The sequence below is a fragment of the Ambystoma mexicanum genome, chromosome 11 (assembly GCF_040938575.1).
Source record: "Ambystoma mexicanum isolate Mex_15411 chromosome 11, UKY_AmexF1_1, whole genome shotgun sequence".
Lineage (NCBI taxonomy): Eukaryota > Metazoa > Chordata > Amphibia > Caudata > Ambystomatidae > Ambystoma > Ambystoma mexicanum.
Genome location: NC_090934.1, coordinates 1,392,934,497 through 1,392,954,626, shown reverse-complemented (window position 1 = coordinate 1,392,954,626; position 20,130 = coordinate 1,392,934,497).

Genomic DNA, 20,130 nt, shown 5'->3' with positions numbered 1-20,130 from the left:
AGGCCATGTTCAGCCCCCGCCTCCCGCCGGAATGTGAAAGCTATTTGTAATGAATAATAATAATAATTTAGCATTTATATAGCGATATGAACCCTCGGGCATCTGAGCGCTGCTTATTATTACCCATGGTGCGTGGTGCTTGTTTATTGATCTCGGAAGGATGAAATGCTGAGTTTGGCCCTGCCGGGATTGAAACCTTCATCAGCAGGCTCTACACAGATGTCAAAGCGAGCGCTCTACGGGCTGTGCTATCGGACCGGCTTTACACTGGGATTTACTGAGGTGCAGATAGTTTTCTTTTTTTTTCTTTTTGGTCCGTCGGGAGACCAGCTCAGCATGAGCCCTTCTCCTGATGGAGAAAAGAAAATGAATAAAATGGCCTCCTCCATTAAAATGGAAAAGGGACTGGGTCCTTTTTTGGAGGACGGCTGCCATAGAAAATATGTTCCAAAATGTCCGCTGTCATCCAAAAAAGGTAGAGTGACCCGATTTAAAAAGTATAAAAACGTGGTAAGGAAACTAACATAAACGTAGGACTAACTCTTGAAAGTGACTGTCAAGGCATTACACTTTTTAGTAGCGTTTGGAGGAGAAGGGTGTTTAAGTGTTACTTTTCAAAGAAACACATATTATAATTAATTTATCACAAACTAACACTATCTTAAGTTGTAAAATGGAGCATTTCTTCTGTGCGAAATTGTGCATTACTGCCTGCAAGGTAGACCTACTACAAAAAACCAGGACCTCTTCAGTTTCCAATGGGAACATAATCTTGAGAAAGGGGGACAGAGAACCAAATACCGGGAGAGTCCCGACATAACCGGGATGTCTGTTCACCCTAGAAAAGGGACCTAATCCCTTTTCCATTTTAATGGTGGCAGGTGAGGGCGGTGAAAGCACAATAGCGCCCGAAAAATGCAGATTGTGATTGGTCAATTTGTCTTTCCTGGATGCAAATATTAAAGAGGGATAGCCTGAAAATCTGTCAGGATTCTGGTCCTCGAGGCCTGGAATTGGAGATCTCTGAATTTCCAACTGGTAACAGCAGCCAGATTCCCTTGGAATCCAGTAAATGCCTCCAAAATCATTAACTGCGACAGGCATGTACAGTTTTTCTGAAACCCTGTGTAGAAATGGTGTTCATTTTTTATTTATTTATTTATTTACTTATTTATTTATTCAAACTCAAGTGACAACTTTATTCATAAAATGTACATTTATGAACAGTTTTGCAAACTGTTCAAGTATAAAATTCTAACAAATACATTATTTCAAGAAAATCATCATGCAAGATGGAAACACGTCTTTTAGAATATAGGTAATTAAATATAGGGAAATTATTTGTAAAAATTACAGGCTGATAGACACAGGCCCACTTAAAGAAATGGTGTTTAAAGCTGTAACTACCAGGTTTTACATATTTTTTAACACCTTGTTTCTGAAATTCCTACTATTGAGGGGTCCTGTTTGCACGGAAATGTAAAGGATCTGGTCGCCTGTGGTATACCCACTTTGAAGCGATCGACCCTCAAAATCGTAGGGGTGACTTTGAGAATTGTGAATTGTGTATGCCATTCAGCGTGGGCTGCAATGCTATAAATCATTCTGTGCTTGCAAGTGCTGAACATTGCTTTGAAGCCAAAGCGACGGCATATATTTTACTGCTAAGTGACATAATTTCATGGAAAGATGTGGTCATCAGGACACAATGTTTATTTAGGCGGCCATGTGACGGTTCCTCGCCAGCTCCATGCGAGCCTCGAAGGAAGCCAGCCAGACAAGCTCTGAAACCTGCTCCCTGACCCCAGCGACCTCTGCATTTTCAAATATGCATCCAACTGCCTCCCAGCCTCACTGGCAGGAAACATGATCCCGCTGCTCCCGGCTTTTGGCACAAAGACACTTCCTTCATTTGGAAAACGTGTTAGTACCAATGTAAGGGCCTGCTACACACATATTCCACTGGCAGCGGCTAGCAGATCAAACTCACTTGCAGCCTAATTACCCGAGCTACTTTCCAAATAAAGGCTACCTATTTATTTTCATAATGTGTACACACATCTCACACGCAATCGAATGTGTCGGACTTTGCACATGCTAGCATATTTTACTAGTAGGAACCTAGTGCATGTCTTCTGCGAATCAAAGCTTGCAAGGAACCCGAAAAACGAAAAGCATGACGCAATTCATTGCAGCTTGCATGTGATAGTGGAAACATACACGTGCTTGTCTCATTCTTAAGGAGAATGGAGGCGCACAGATAACTTCCAATTAAAAAGCAAATGCCAGAAGCAGCTGGCTTACTATAGAAATGTGGAAGCACGACAAGCTCCCAGAAAGTCGTGACTGGTTCACAATCACATGTCAGAATAGCCTCCCTTTTTTTTGCACTTGTAGTGGGTTGCGCTAGTGCATCCCATTCACTGACACGAAATCAAGTTGGGCCCAGTTGACAAAGAGCATATGCCTGTGCACATCTTATAGGTGTGCATTTACATGCTCCCCCAACCTGCTTTACACAATTGTGGCAAAGCAGAGGGTTGCAGTGGGCCTTTTTGTGCACCTTAAAGTGCCCCCTGACTTCACAAGTGGGAATGAGCTTTAAAGTTGCACAGCACCCATATTTTCAGGTGAATCTGCCATCTAAGCAGTTACATAATAAATGCAGTCTAACAAGCAAGTGTTTCACCTCTCTGGGTGTGAGTGGTGCAACATTTACTGATTTTCACACATTTAAATGGAGGAATAAATAAACACCAGATATAGAAATGCAGAAGAGGGTGCTTGCTTCCTATGTGTGGCATTATGGACTAGTCGTGCAGCCAGGGGTGTTGCTAGGGGGGGGGCTAAGGGGGCTATAGCCCCTGATCTTTTGGTTGTAGCCCCGGATAGACTCTCAGGAGCTACAGCCAAAAGACTAGCTAGCCCCCAGTTCCAACAGGTCCGACATCAGTTTAGCCCCGGGTCTTTTCCAGACCTAGCAACTCCCCTGCGTGCAGCACTGATGATGGTTATGTGTAAGGGCGGAGTGAACGTGTTTCTCTTAACACAGTATACTGTGGTTGTGCTGTTTAACGCTGCCTACCAATTCTCTATGGCAGGACTTTGATGATGTTCTTCTGTTGTGAACAAGCAGATCTGAGGTGAGGTCTCTGTGAATGTGAGTGAGGGACGTTTGCAGCGCACTAGTAATGTTTCAAGTTATGGAAGATTGTAAAGTGGATGACTCGGGAAGCTTTGGGGGTGCAGGTGGCTCCGTGCTTGTTGTTTGGTGTGACACAGAATATGTATGTGTATACTTGCTGCCATCTTTGGTAGAATATGTTAGATTGGTGTGCATTATCTTATGTAAGATTTTTGGGGCTCTTATTTCAGGGATATGACCATCCCATTCCTTCATCCTGTACTCTGATTGGGGATATGACCATCCTGTTCCTTCATCCTGTACACTGATTAGGGATATGACCATCCCATTCCTTCATCCTATACTCTGATTAGGGATATGGCCATCCCATTTCTTCATCCTGTACTCTGATTAGGGATGTGACCATCCCATTCCTTCATCCTGTACTCTGATAAGGGATATGACCATTCCATTCCTTCATCCTATACTCTGATTAGGGATATGACCTTTCCATTCCTCCATCCTGTACTCTGATTAGGGATATGACCATTCCATTCCTCCATCCTGTACTCTGATTAGGGATATGACCACTCCATTCCTTCATCGTGTACTCTGATTAGGGATATGACCATCCCATTCCTTCATCCTGTACTCTGATTAGGGATATGACCACTCAATTCCTTCATCGTGTACACTGATTAGGGATATGACCATCCCATTCCTTCATCCTGTACTCTGATTGGGGATATGAGCATCCCATTCCTTCATCGTGTACTCTGATTAGGGATATGACCTTTCCATTCCTCCATCTTGTACTCTGATTAGGGATATGACCATCCCATTCCTTCATCCTATACTCTGATTAGGGATATGACCATCCCATTCCTCCATCCTATACTCTGATTAGGGATATGACCATCCCATTCCTTCATCCTGTACTCTGATTGGGGATATGAGCATCCCATTCCTTCATCGTGTACTCTGATTAGGGATATGGCCATTCCATTCCTCCATCCTGTACTCTGATTAGGGATATGACCATTCCATTCCTCCATCCTGTACTCTGATTAGGGATATGACCATTCCATTCCTCCATCCTGTACTCTGATTAGGGATATGACCATCCCATTCCTTCATCCTATACTCTGATTAGGGATATGACCTTTCCATTCCTCCATCCTGTACTCTGATTAGGGATATGACCATTCCATTCCTCCATCCTGTACTCTGATTAGGGATATGACCATCCCATTCCTTCATCCTATACTCTGATTAGGGATATGATCTTTCCATTCCTCCATCCTGTACTCTGATTAGGGATATGACCACTCCATTCCTTCATCGTGTACTCTGATTAGGGATATGACCATCCCATTCGTTCATCCTGTACTCTGATTAGGGATATGACCATTCCATTCCTTCATCCTATATTCTGATTAGGGATATGGCCATCCCATTCCTGCATCCTGTACTCTGATTAGGGATATGACCACTCCATTCCTTCATTGTGTACTCTGATTAGGGATATGACCATCCCATTCCTTCCTCCTGTACTCTGATTGGGGATATGAGCATCCCATTCCTTCATCGTGTACTCTGATTAGGGATATGACCATTCCATTCCTCCATCATGTACTCTGATTAGGGATATGACCACCCATTCCTTCATCCTATACTCTGATTAGGGATATGACCACTCCATTCCTTCATCGTGTACTCTGATTAGGGATGTGACCATCCCATTCCTTCATCCTGTACTCTGATTGGGGATATGACCACTCCATCCCTTCATCGTGTACTCTGATTAGGGATATGACCATCCCATTCCTTCATCCTGTACTCTGATTGGGGATATGAGCATCCCATTCCTTCATCGTGTACTCTGATTAGGGATATGACCTTTCCGTTCCTCCATCCTGAACTCTGATTAGGGATATGACCATCCCATTCCTTCATCCTATACTCTGATTAGGGATATGACATCCCATTACTCCATCCTATACTCTGATTAGGGATATGACCATCCCATTCCTTCATCCTGTACTCTAATTGGGGATATGACCATCCCATTCCTTCATCGTGTACTCTGATTAGGGATATGACCATTCCATTCCTCCATCCTGTACTCTGATTAGGGATATGACCATTCCATTCCTCCATCCTGTACTCTGATTAGGGATATGACCATTCCATTCCTCCATCCTGTACTCTGATTAGGGATATGACCATCCCATTCCTTCATCCTATACTCTGATTAGGGATATGACCTTTCCATTCCTCCATCCTGTACTCTGATTAGGGATATGACCATTCCATTCCTCCATCCTGTACTCTGATTAGGGATATGACCATCCCATTCCTTCATCCTATACTCTGATTAGGGATATGATCTTTCCATTCCTCCATCCTGTACTCTGATTAGGGATATGACCACTCCATTCCTTCATCGTGTACTCTGATTAGGGATATGACCATCCCATTCGTTCATCCTGTACTCTGATTAGGGATATGACCATTCCATTCCTTCATCCTATATTCTGATTAGGGATATGGCCATCCCATTCCTGCATCCTGTACTCTGATTAGGGATATGACCACTCCATTCCTTCATTGTGTACTCTGATTAGGGATATGACCATCCCATTCCTTCCTCCTGTACTCTGATTGGGGATATGAGCATCCCATTCCTTCATCGTGTACTCTGATTAGGGATATGACCATTCCATTCCTCCATCATGTACTCTGATTAGGGATATGACCACCCATTCCTTCATCCTATACTCTGATTAGGGATATGACCACCCATTCCTTCATCCTATACTCTGATTAGGGATATGACCACCCATTCCTTCATCCTATACTCTGATTGGGGATATGACCACTCCATTCCTTCATCGTGTACTCTGATTAGGGATGTGACCATCCCATTCCTTCATCCTGTACTCTGATTGGGGATATGACCACTCCATCCCTTCATCGTGTACTCTGATTAGGGATATGACCATCCCATTCCTTCATCCTGTACTCTGATTGGGGATATGAGCATCCCATTCCTTCATCGTGTACTCTGATTAGGGATATGACCTTTCCGTTCCTCCATCCTGAACTCTGATTAGGGATATGACCATCCCATTCCTTCATCCTATACTCTGATTAGGGATATGACATCCCATTACTCCATCCTATACTCTGATTAGGGATATGACCATCCCATTCCTTCATCCTGTACTCTAATTGGGGATATGACCATCCCATTCCTTCATCGTGTACTCTGATTAGGGATATGACCATTCCATTCCTCCATCCTGTACTCTGATTAGGGATATGACCATCCCATTCCTTCATCCTATACTCTGATTAGGGATATGACCTTTCCATTCCTTCATCCTGTACTCTGATTAGGGATATGACCTTTCCATTCCTCCATCCTGTACTCTGATTAGGGATATGACCATCCCATTCCTTCATCCTATACTCTGATTAGGGATATGACCTTTCCATTCCTCCATCCTGTACTCTGATTAGGGATATGACCATCCCATTCCTCCATCCTGTACTCTAATTAGGGATATGACCTTTCCATTCCTTCATCCTGTACTCTGATTAGGAACTTGGTATCGAATGTGTCCCGGGAGTATAATACTTGAATCTCGGGTTAGAGTTCAGCGACTCCAAATGGTTCTGTGACTGAGGGATCTTAAGAGTATTGATACCTTCTCTTTGTGTGATTCTACTCTTCATCTCATGCTGGGAATTGTTTTGCATGTGTTTGGTGAGTTGGAGTTAATTAGCCAAGGCCTTAAATAAGGGTTAAGGGAAGTTATTTATCGAGGATTCATTAAACATTATCCAGTAGTTAATGAAGAACAGGCCAGTCATTGCCTCACTTGCACTTGATGATGAACTAGTCTTGCTGCCCTCTCTTGGGCAACTGCCTGTTGCCAACATCTCCAGATTTTCCCCAAAGTTTAGGGTCTTCGCCAGTGCCCGGATTTAGGATAATGTCACAAGGGAGTGGTCTGGGAGAGGTGCTACTTTCCCCAAAGTGATCTGTGTTGATTTTCCACCACAGAAAATCTGCCTAGGAAGCATTGTATCCTGTTTTCTTCTCATTTCCTGGGGATTTTGAGACATGTTCCACTAGGTCATGTGAGTTGTGACTGAGACTGCCCATGTTTACAAGGGAAGTGTGTCATTGCACAAGATATCCCGAATGCCCCTGCAGTCTGGAACTGCTGTGGTTAGAGGAGGGCTTGATAACCCAGTGTGTTTTTGTGCAATCTCAGGTTCTTCTGATCTTGGCTATATTCTTGGTTCAAAAAATGCGTTTCCTTGGGGTACTTCTTTTTCAGATCGTGACTGTATTCTTTTTTCTCTTGCATGCAGTCAGAACAACAAATAACCTCCTTCTTGAAAGTAATATATTTTTGGAGTTATAACTGGCACCAGAAACTGATCCCGGCAAAAAATGCTACGCTCATTGAAAACGCCAGTGTCACCAGACGACATTAAGGACTCCAAGATAAGACAGCAGAGAATACTGGTTCAAGGATGTTGTCTGACCAAGCCAGTGCATAAGCACAGCTCAAGGATCACAAGGTTATGATCAGAAATTGCCCATGTTGAAATAGACCAACTTTTTACTATGTTGTACAGGTTCACTACGAGTAGGATGAAATCAGCCCTTTTGTGCCTATCCTGTAGTTTGGAGTAAAATGAATAATCACACTCTGCTGGGTGGCCTTTCTGTTATTTGAAAGAAGAAAGGGCATTAGGAATCTTTCTGGCACATTGCGAGAGGTGTCTCTTTGCTGCCCGTGTCTGGTCAAATGGTTAATCAAGAATAGTATTACAAACCTCTTCCACCACATATTCGACAGCACAAATTCACAAAATGTGCTGATCATTTCCTCAAGGTCAGGTCATATGAGTTGATTAGCCTAAGGGTGAATTCACATAAGACACCAGTCGCAGTCCCACACCTTCCAAATAGATCAATATTAATCTAAGTAAGGTCATTAGAAGACATTAGTGAATCAGTGGGTTGACCCCTCTTGTGTTGGAGGAGTAGGTTGTCTATAATCTACCATCACTGCATCCCCTGTTAATCCAGTCATTTGTTGTCCCCTGCAAGCGTGCTTCCTTAAGAAAATCAATTTTGATCCCCATTCGATCAAAGTAAGCTGTCACCCCCTCAAAACCAGGTATCAATTATTCGAACATTCCAGGATTTAAAAAAATATATCTACCCCAAAGTCCCTCCTCCCTAGATGTGTGACCCATACATCTAAGTAAGAGCCACTCATTATGTGCTTTCAATTGTCAGTGAGACACAATGTATATACAGTTTGGTAACAATTAACCACAATCTGCAACCCATACTGCAACACCCCCAATTTTCTGTGAAAACCACCCTCCCAAATTCAAACCCTTCAACAATGAAACTGTAATGACATGCCATTGCCGGGGGGCACCAGTGATAGTCAGGATGAAAACCAACCAAACCTGGCCAACAGCTCCCACTGCACATGTGTGCTTTACATTATCAATTATCTTGATTTATGACATGTGTCTTTAGGAGAAGGAATATCTTTATAATAACATAAGAACATTTCAGTAACTATAAAACAGAAATGAATACACACAAGTATATATATATATATATATATATATATATATATATATATATATATATGTTGCAGCACTTGCAAAGGGTATGACTCTTAACTAAGTGCTTTACTAAATGGCTGTGTCTCTTCAAGGGGACAGGGTTACAAGGACATCCGCCCCACACCACAATAGAGAACAATCAACTACAATGATAGTAGAGGGAGAAGGAAGGCCACTGCCAGAGCTCTTTGCCAGCAAAACCATAATGAATTAATTCATCTTTTATACGCACGTAATATCGGAGACTAGATGCTAATCATGGGACCGGGATTTAAACCTGTGTTTCTCTGTATTGCCTTACTTCTAAAACAAGCACATTGCCCCATAGTTATCCTCCCGGCCATTATAAGAAACAGGATATACATCATTTAAAATGTATTCAATCTACGTGTCAGTCATTCTGCAGTGGTCAGCAGGTTGCAACAAGGTGAATTCCTCCCCCTTCTCAGAGGGTAAGACATTGGAAGTCTCTCAAGAAAAGTATATTCACCTGCAAGTTGTCATTAAAGGAGCCTTTTCATCGTAGCTCCCTCACAGTTTAGCCATAGGGAAATGCAGTCCTCGATCAAGTCATTTCTTCTTTATACCCCTCAGTATCACCAATCATATTGGACTGTTGAGATATGTTGGTATGTTGGATTCATGATACTCCAAACCTCCATTCTTTCTGGCTCCACACAGCACCAAGTCTCTATTCCCGCAGTTCAGCAATCTTGCAATACCAGGCTGGGGAAACTCCTCCACAAATGATTCCATATTCGTTAACTGTGTGATCTCAGGAAGAACAAGGACCCTGATGTTATTCCGATAGGACCGAGCTTCAAGATCTTCATGTTTAGATGTATTTAAGCACCATTTCTTCAAGTATTGATTGAACAGATATGATTCCTTTCGTCCAGGCCACGGATTCTCATCTGTGCTGTCTTAGTGCTCACCTTCTTAATATGAGCAGTAGTTCACCCTTAAATGTCAGGGTTTCCAGTTCTGTACCATATGTGTCGAACCCAGCTCATAGTGCTGCCATCTTAACAACAGGATCAGAAGCCAAGGGTGATTCAGGGGTCAAAGTTGCAGTCTCAACACTCACTGAACCACCTGCATGTCATTAGTAGCTGTCTGTTTGAAGAAGTCCAGATGGAACTGATTATTCCCTCCCTGGCTATTGCATCAGATCAGAAATCCATGCACCCTAGAGTAGCAGAGCCAAGACAATGAAGCTTAGCTGAGGGAGTGACAATGTAATGACCACATATTTTCATGTGCAAGCGCCCTAACTATCAGCTCTGAAGAAGGGAGTCACCTGGGACTTGCCATCAACGACAGAGCGAAATGATCAGCTTACTTCAGCATAATGCCATGTTCAGAAAAAATCACACTGAAGTAATTCAATCCAATTCAGCAGCTCTCCACACGCTTTGTAAAAAGTGCAGCAGCCATGAGGCTCACCATTCATTCACTACTGTGATCTGCATCCTGCTCTCTGAGAGCAGCCCCTGGTTATAGCATCTGACCACTTATGACATCACACTAGAAAGGAGCATGGTAAGAACATCGCCATCATGTGGGAACAATGAGTTGGGTGAGTGAAATTTCCTGCAGCAAAGCGAAAAGTGTGGAATTCACACTGGAATCGGCTTTCCCCGTTCTGTGAAAGCAGCATTACATTTTTGCAGCCACTAAAATTTCACACAGTTTCTGCATTTTTGCGCAGTGTAGGGTTTGTCCCCTTGTTGCTTTCATGTAGCATGATGAGAAACTTTGCATGGGTCTTTTTTGATCCATGCTAGTTTCATGCAGCAACATGCGAAACATTGTATGGGTTTTTTCCGAACTTTGCTAGTTTCGCGCAGTGCCACAAGAAACTTTGCACTGTTTTCTGACTCGTGATAGGTTCGTGCAGCGACAGGAGGAACTTTGTGCAGCGACAGGAGGAACTCTGTGCAGCTCTTTTTTTGACCTGTACTAGTTACATGAGGCAACACGAGAAACTTTTTACTGGTCTTTTATGATCCGTGGTAGTTTTGCACAGTGTCATGAGGAACTTCATACAAGCTTATTATCGATCTGTGCCAGTTTCCCGTTGCTGGATGAGAAACTGCACGTTTTTTTTGACCATGCTAGGTTTGTACAGCTTTGTACAGCTTTGTGCAGCTTTTTGTTCGATTCGTATGAGGTTCGCACAGTGGTACGAGAAAAGTTGTGACGCTCTTTTCTATTCGTGCTAGGTTTAAGCAGCAGCACAAGAAACTTTGTGACGTCTTTCCAATCTGTGCTACGTCTGCTTAGCGGCACACAAAATTTTGTGCCACTCTTTTTCAATACGTGTTAGGTTAGCGTAGTGGCTCAAAAAACCTGGTGCTACTCTGTTCGATTTGTACTAGGTCCAAGAAGCGGCACAAGAAACTTTGCGCAGCTCTTTTCCATCAATGCTAGGTTTGCACAGCAGCATGAGAAACTTCGCACAGCTTTTTGTTCAATGGGTACTAGGTTCACACAGAGGCACAAGTAACTTTGTGCCACTCTTTTCGATTCCTGCTAGGTTCAAGCAGCAGCACCAGAAACTCTCTGCTGCTCTTTTCAATCTGTTCTAAGTTCGTGTAGCGGCACGAGAAACGTTATACCGCTCTTTTCGGTAGGCGGGTGTGGCAGAATTGAGATTGTGGGGAAACGGATAGAAATCTTACTGATTTCACTTCTGCAGCTGGCTGAACAGAATTTGACAATTTTGCCGAGCCCTAACAATGAGCACAATGCAAACCGCTGTGCGGTTGTCGGGACAGATAGTATATAAGCCATTAATATGTTCCTAGCACCATAAAATGCACCCAAGGTACTACAAAGGACCTTGCTCTCCAACCACCACAAGGCACCGGGATCGGCAGTATGCATCACATTGAGACAGTGACAGCAGCGTGCACCAGTTTGGGTTCTATTTCTCAATGTACCATGCTCGAAGCCCCCTCCTGAGCTCTGGGGTCCACCACCTCAAGAGAATCCCGTAATGCCAAGCCATTGACAAATCAATAAACTCTGCCCGCGCCCCCAGACTCGCCAGCCCTCAATCTCACAAGATGGCGGCTGGCCCTCAAGAGATCACTGGTGGTCTACACGAACTCAGGGTGATGATATCGTGAAGGTTCGAGACACTCCTGTGGCCGAAGAGCAAACTCAGGACTGGTACTTAATGTAGAGTAGTGGAGGTGGAGGCTACTGGCAGTGATGATGCTCCAGGAGCTCTTTAACAATGTATCCATCTCCACTGCCAGCTCTCTGGTGCCCTCCGGGCAGTAGCTTCAGTTGAAATCAAGCTCATTTTACTACATTATTGACACGAAGGTCTAAAAGAAGTCTGATGCCTAAAATAAACCTAGATCTTTGGCATTGTAGCTAGATTCCGAGCAATCCCAACCTCTGACAGGGCTGCCATCTAGTGCTGGATGGGAAATGTAAAACGTGACAAGGACATGAGAAAGAATTCTGTTGTCTGAGCCTCTACTTTCAGGTAACACAGCAGTGTTCACGGTCGGATTACGGGCTGGATAGCAGTGCTAAATACTTCTGGAGATATTGGGCCTCATTACGAGTCCGGCGGCAACCAGCCGGTTTTTCCGGCTCGGTTACTGCCGGACTCGTATTACCATTCCGCCTCTGTGACTCCCGGAATTACCAGGTCATTACGACCCTGGTGTCCCGGGAATTCCGGAGGCAGAATTCGGTAAATCCCCATTCCCATTGAGTCCCGTAGGACTCAATGGGAATGGGGAATTGGAAACACCGGCACCATCTCATGATGGTGCCGGTGTTTCCACGCCCGCCTGCAGGCGGCCGGTGTTAAACCCGCCAGGTCAGACCTGGTGGGAACGCCACCTCCCGCCTGCAGGACTCGGGATCGGGCGGTCCGGAAATTAACAGTGGCGTGAGGTTTACCGCCACTGTTATGTCCGGACTGCCCGACCCGTAATGAGACCCATCGGCTTCGCAATTCCAAGTTCTGTGAATACAACCGGCAGTGTGCCACAGGCATACCACCCTTAGAATTTCAGCCAGACTTTTACCTCCTCCTCAGAGGTGGAAGTAAAAATTACAAAATGGCCCCAATTTAGAGCACGGGCGCTCGCTTCCTTTCAATATAGTAAACAATCAGAATGGGCCATGGAAAAGGGTGTCAAGGTGGCCTCCACTGATGCCCTCTCTCAACACCGTAACCATGTATTTCACACATGGGTCAGATTTGACACTTGTGTGCATTAAAACAACATGCAGCAGTGATTGCGCCACTATTGTACACTATCATTTCCCAATTTCATATTGAAAGTGGAAATAGCAACAAATAAATATTATTTAAAAAAACAGTGTATGAGCACCACTGGCAGAGGTTGTATTTCTGGAATACCTATGAGGTGTTCTAGAAATACCAAAGCTCGCAAATGTGCCACCACAGTGGCTTCTCGCTGCTAGGAGAGCAATAACAAAGGGGGAGTTGCCAATTATGGACTTTATCAGCTTGGCGTGCGGTAGAGACACGTTTTAAACATGTTCTTAAAGGCTGCACATTTTGTGATCTTCCTATGGTGTTCATGGAGAGCAGTCCACAATCTTGGTGCCAGCATAGAGAAGGAATGACCACCCTGCCTGGCAAGTCTGAATTTTGAAATAGTTAAAAGTATCATGGAGGAAGAACACAGAGCACAATGCGCGATATATGTAGTTTTTTTATTGTAAAGAAAGCAGTACCCATCTAATACAAGATCCTGTAAATCATGTCGGTTACCTTGAAATCCACTGTGGATTTCACAGGCAGCCAGTGAGGAGTGCAGAAACCAAGGGAGACATAATCATATTTTTTTAATCAAATGATGGTATGCGAGACAGAGTTCTGGGTGAAGGGAAATCCTCTGCAGTCTGGCCAGAAGATATTTAGGAAGGTTGTGAAGGTTGTGAAAGAAACTAATAACATAGTCCATGTATGAAATGATACCTCATTCCCCTGAATTCCCTAGGATTTTGACAATCACAAAACTGCATTTTATTCTCAGTGTCGGAAATGTGGTACTAGCAATAGGCAGATTTTCTGGCACAACTGAGGATTTCTGGGCTCAAGAATCACTCACAGACAGAACCACAAGACCTAGCTTGATATAGGAAAGGGCTGAAAGGATCCAAGCTGGAGGTGTGGGGGGGTTAACTACACATACATCGATGCTCCCACTCAATTCCAAGAGGGTGGCAGGATCTTACGTAAACTCTAGTAATCACCCTTCCAAACCACCTAACCACTACCACATGGACCCATCACAAGATAGCACAGCATTTAAGACAGAGGTATCCTAAGTATGCTCAAGTACTACCAGGGGGAGGGGAAATGCTACCATAAAAAGCAGGCAATACATTCTGGCACTGTGGGGAGTTCAAGTAGGGTTTGGAGGAAGAGGTTTGGTGTAGAGTGACAAGAGAGTGGAACACTGAGTAGAGGGTAGGAGGAGACAGCTGTGGGTTGGAGAGAAAGTCTGGAGAATGTTAGAGAAAGTGAAAGGGGTAATTAGGAGGAGAGGAATTGTGTGGAAGTGGAGGAGGCAAATCATCAGAGAACAGGAGTTGTAATGAGGTGTGAGGAGACATCACACAGATCAGTGGATCCCGGTATAGAGAAAGAGGTGGGAGCAATTAACGTCAATATTTCCGAGAAACAGAGAGGAACTAGAGGAGGCGATACTATCATTTTACCCACAGAGGTGGGAAAAGAATAGGTACCCTTTCTTGGCAGAAAGAGAATGCGGGTTCTAGTAGACCAGGTCAGTCCAGGACAGAAACTAGATAAGGTGGGAGGTGGTGGGTGATGCAGCCATCTCACCTGGTCAGTGAACAATTGTCCCATGAACCAAGATCCTAGAGTAGGGACGTGCCTAGACAACAGAAAACACTGCAAACCTTGCACCAAGACACTAGAGGAAGCTTGCAGACTAGTACAACCAGGGATATACTGATCGCAGAAGGCCTTACTTTATAATCAATCTCAAGACTTTGGGAACCCGACAAAACCTGCAACCTGAAGACAAAGGTAAGGATTTATGACTCAACATTGAAGCTTATGATTCAACATTGAAGCAGATGTTCTTTATAATGTATAACTAAAGACAATGGGCCTCATTACATGGATGGCGGTAGGGATTTACCGGTACCGGTAAAATACCGGTACCGGTAAATCCCTACCGCCTTACTACGAGGTCCCTTTGCGGGTTGGGGGATTTAACGCCTGCTTTTTGCAGGCGTTAAAATCCAACCTGCTAAGGGACCTCGGAGCTAAATACGGCACCGCAAAATTGCGGTGCCGTAATTAGCGCCTTCCCCATTCCCATAGAGCCCTATGGGGCAGAAATGGGAATGGGGAAGGGCAATGGCGGAAGGGGGATTTACTGCCCCTCCAACCTTGGAATGGGGCAGTAAATCCCCCTTCCGCCAAGGCGGTGCCAGTATTTTACCGGCATGAGCCATGGCGCAAATAGCGCCATGGCTCACCGCCTACCGTGTAATGAGGCCCAATAACTTGATTTATTTTGGTTATGGTTTGGAAGATAAATACTTTTTTTGTCAGAAATCATCCTTGTGTCAGCCTCTTTGTGTATCCCGCCTGACCTCCCAGTCACAGCTATTGCAATAACCACATTCCATGCACATTACACAATAACAAACGGACCCAACCTATTAGTATTCAGAGAAGAATGCTCCTGAGATGCCTGCTCTTCTCCCCACCTCTACGCAATCAATTATGAGACCCTTTCCCAAATCCTAAACGTATACTTGTGCATTTCAAGTTTTCGGTATCTGGGTGATTGTTTAAAGGTGTCACTGAATTCAGATAATGTTATTTATACTGATAGTCCTAATCCCTCAATTACTAATTTAATCAAAATGACTGCACAGTTTGGTAGTGCTTCCGGCTATAAAATTGAAATTGGAAAAAAAGGCACTAAATTCATGGATATTACCCACGATTTGTCGAATATTACCCACACTATGGTAGCCAGATACTTGGTTATTAAACTGTACACTGGTTTTTACAAGATACTCTTGTATAATTTTAAAACATGATTCCAAGGAATTAGCTCATTGCTAGTCAAATGGATGAAGCTATTGCCAAGTGACTAAATAGTTTCGGATGTTATGGCTGATGTTAATTTCTTTATTACATTTGAGAACAAGGTCTTTAGCTTTTGTAACATTCAAATGGAATAAAGGAGCTTGGGCCTCATTAAGAGTTTGTTGGTGTGGTAAAAATAGTTATTGCCACCCTTTTGGTGGTAAAGGGATCACTGCCACATTTACTGCTGATTTCCATGTTTGGAGGTTAGTTGGAGGATTCACCTCCAGCAAAATGCTAAAGGGAAATCCTCCACTTTATCTCCAAAAATCAGCAAATTTACTTTGTGGTATTACCACTCATAGTAAATTTGCAAAAATTCCCCTGGTTGCCCATGATCTCCAAAAATGGGGATTTACATCTTCATACCACCACTCGTTATCTCATGGTAATGCCGCAGGACCCAGTGACGCTAATGGTAAATGAGTTTGGTGGTAAATCGGCAGATTTACTGGCGATTTACCACCATAATTGTAATAAGGCCCATTTGTTTTTCATGCAAAATATTTTTGAGCACTTTGGGGTTATTAAAACTAATAATGTCCTACATCTGCATAGGACAATTCATGTTTTAATATGAGGAAATAACTATAATCTTTAGTGTATGCAGTTACTGCCATGTGGATGTAAACATTAAACCGTAGCTCATGTGAAACACGATGCCAAAATAATCCAATGATTTTGGTCGATGTAATTTTAAAATAAATAAGAGTTGTCCTCAAAAAGCCTTGATTAATTCATCATCAGAGGGTGACAGGCTGAAATGGAAACATTTCCTCTGCACACAGCGTTTTCCGCGATCAGCCACTTGGCAGCCAGCTCGCCGAGCTTCAGAGTTTGGAGAACGCGCATTGTCAGCATCTTTGCCTGGCAGCTGCAGAATCCAAGGCAGGCACTGCACTGCCTGTGCCAGCAGTCAACTGTAACATTGTGCAGGACAGCCTGGAGGAAGGCATTCTGCGCCAGCTGATTCCGTCTGCGGCCAAGCACACCAGTCAGATAACTAACATTAACTACATGTTTTTGTGCTTGGCAGGATGCAGTGGCTGCAGGACTCAAATACATGTTTATAAAAAAAAAAAGTGTTAACCCCATTGCCGCCGGGACGTCGATGCTTTCCTATGGAACTTTAGAATTATGTTGACGTCCCATGGGAAAGTCAATGAGGCAAATGTACATCAAGGCGCTATTTTACGTAGTGCAGCAAAACCCATCACCCAGGCCTCAGAGCCAACTGCTGGTCAGAGTTTTAGAAGACCCAAATTGCAGAATTAGCAAAGGGTTCATTTGCATACATTAGACAGCTGTTCAATTATTTCATTTACATCGGCTTCCTTTGTTAAAAAGCTGATATGCACTGGCTGACGCAATCAGATATGCAGAGAATACATAACTATTTTAAGTACTTTGCTTAGGAAATGGGAGGTATTAAGGACATAGAAGCAGAATAATCTTGGTCACTGCCATGCTATCATACATGATATTGCAAAGTGAGCATCCGTGAAGTGACTCCATACAGGACACCTCACCAAATCTTTGACTCCAACGACCGGGACGGCTGGCTTTAGCATTATCCATATAATGTAATACTTACTTCAAAGGAACGCTCCAATCTACTTATTGATAAACTTTAGAAAAAACCCATGTGGGTGACACAGAGGGATACCCAATTACCTTGTAAAAGACTTTTTAGTCAAAACACGTGTTGGCTGTTTCTGCTAACTTAAATACCAGACAATAAACTGGAATACTTTGAGACACTTTATATCTGGACAATTATTGTGCACTTTACTGGCCGCGCACGGAGCGCAAGTGTTTTTTTCCCCTTTGACTATGATATTGCACAGACCTTAAAGAAGCGATGCGAGTGTTTCTTGGAACAATTTCGTGATAACCCATTTATAGAGCAAAGTAATGTGAAGAAATCCAGGTATGTACTGGCCGAGTAGAATTTCCACAATTTGTATTTTGGAACCATACTTTTTTATTACTTTTTGCATTGGCATTGAACACACTTCCCTGAGGGACAAAGAAAACCTGGACCGGGCGCGAAGCGCAGTAGCCACAACCTTCTACTGCGACTAGGGGGAAATTAATAGTTTAGAAGTTTGTATGCAACAGAATTAATAGTCCCGCAAAATGAAACCGCATTCACTCAAACATTTATATTTCCCAAAAAGTTATACTTGCCATTTTAATGCAGAATTGCAGTTGATTATCTGGATAACATTGGTAACAGAAATAGCTGTTTACTTCAGCGATGCCACTTCCTGCGATGTCAGTATCGTAGGCTGCTTTTGGTTTGATTTGTTCTGTTTTGTAACCTGGGTTAAAAGTCATATGAGGTTACTTCCTGTGATTTCATAAATGGCTCAATGCCACTTCCTCTTTCTCCTGGCATTTTGGTCAGTTGACATCGCTGGAAAAAAAACCTTACAAAAATAATTTGCCAGCATTTATTCTTGGCAAAATAAGTGGAAAGCGCTAACAAAGAGTTTTCAATTAGTTTGCCACAAAGAAATTCTACACAACATTATTTTGGAGGATGTTTTTAATCAGCAAAATAAGTGGAAAAGTCATCAAGGGTTTTTCAATTTTTCTTTTATTGCTTTATCAAACAATGTGTGATTAAGCAACATCAACAATAATGATCATAATACATTAATATCTTATAACATTACTGTACAAATAAATATCCATGATACATTTAAAATATGAATCGATATCATACGAATTTCACTCATTAATCATAAATATATATAAAAGAGGCTGGCCAATGATCAAGCAATGCATCAAGCTACTCTACAAAATCCATATGCAACTCCCTACGGAGCCAAAACCACCAATTGTATTATCAGTCACTTTTCCCAGAATCCATCAAAGATAACTCTGCAATTCACTATCAGATTTTCTCTCAAATAAAAATACCTTTAGTTATGATATAAAGGGCATTACACACGTTTTTCTTATAAAAACATCTAATATGAACAGCAATCAGTAAGTAAACATTCCATTTTGTTGAGCAAATGTGCCAACAGAAGGAACCCCAGCCTAAAGTTCATATAACGAGAGCGAGTATAAGAGGGTTGGACAAAACCAAGAAAACCTTCATACATCAGCACTTTTTTACACAGATACAAATTATGGGACACTATGCAGCATTGACAGTGAACCCGGACAACGGGTCCTTTAAGATGAGTTAACAGTATCTGAGATGGATGGGGATGCAGACCTTACTCATACATCAATAATCAGACCGACTCAAGAAGTTGGCAAACGTCAAAGCTGTTTTAATAACAAGTCCTTCAAACAGGGAGTACAACAGACATCAACGGATGCTGCACAGACTTGTCTCTTGCTAGAGAGCTCAAGAGCTCAACGTATTTTCATAAAAAACACACATTTATAGGAAAAAGTCATCATCATTGACATCATACTATGTGGCAAATAAGAAAAACCTACGGGGGTTGTGGTTGGTGAACAGGGAACATCTACATATACTTTCTATGGGCTACAGGGACGTTATTGGATCTCTAAGGTCAGGTGGGCAACTATGTCCATCCCAAGTGTAAGTCATCTTCTGTGTCATGAAAATATACAAAATACTGTTGGCTTCTCAAACTATAGGGCTCCTTAATATGTGACCCTCTATAATTGGTTGGAACACATGAACCCTTCTGGAATATTCCACTTGCTAGCAGCACGCAACTGGGACTCCAAGTGCTGGGGGTTTGGTCTGGTCATGCCTTCCCACCCAATTAGCCCAACATCCATCATCACTCCTGCGGTCTGCCATTCAATTAATACCTTTGAACTTGGCTTTGCAATGGCTCGCTGCGCCTGAGAATAAAAGGGAGTGAAGCATGGTCTTATCTTCTGGTCTCGGTGTAGCATCGCCCCAAAGTTTATTCACATCTGACCATGTGACTGGAGACCACGTTTCAAGCCCTTTGTTGTATTTTCATACCATTAATTGAAGGAATCTTGGCACCCTCAATGGTGTTCATTACACCTCAAACAGGAGCTGAACTTGCTTCTCACGTTTTTGTAACTTCTTGAGTACATGGCAAAGCTCTCAGCGGCCTGACTCTTGGCACTAGGCCACGCAAGCCTTTCACGAATTTTCCTTCGCCGTCAGCTAATATTCGGCTGCTCCACACTTCCAACCTTTTCATCCACGGGGTCCAAGTTTGCTAAA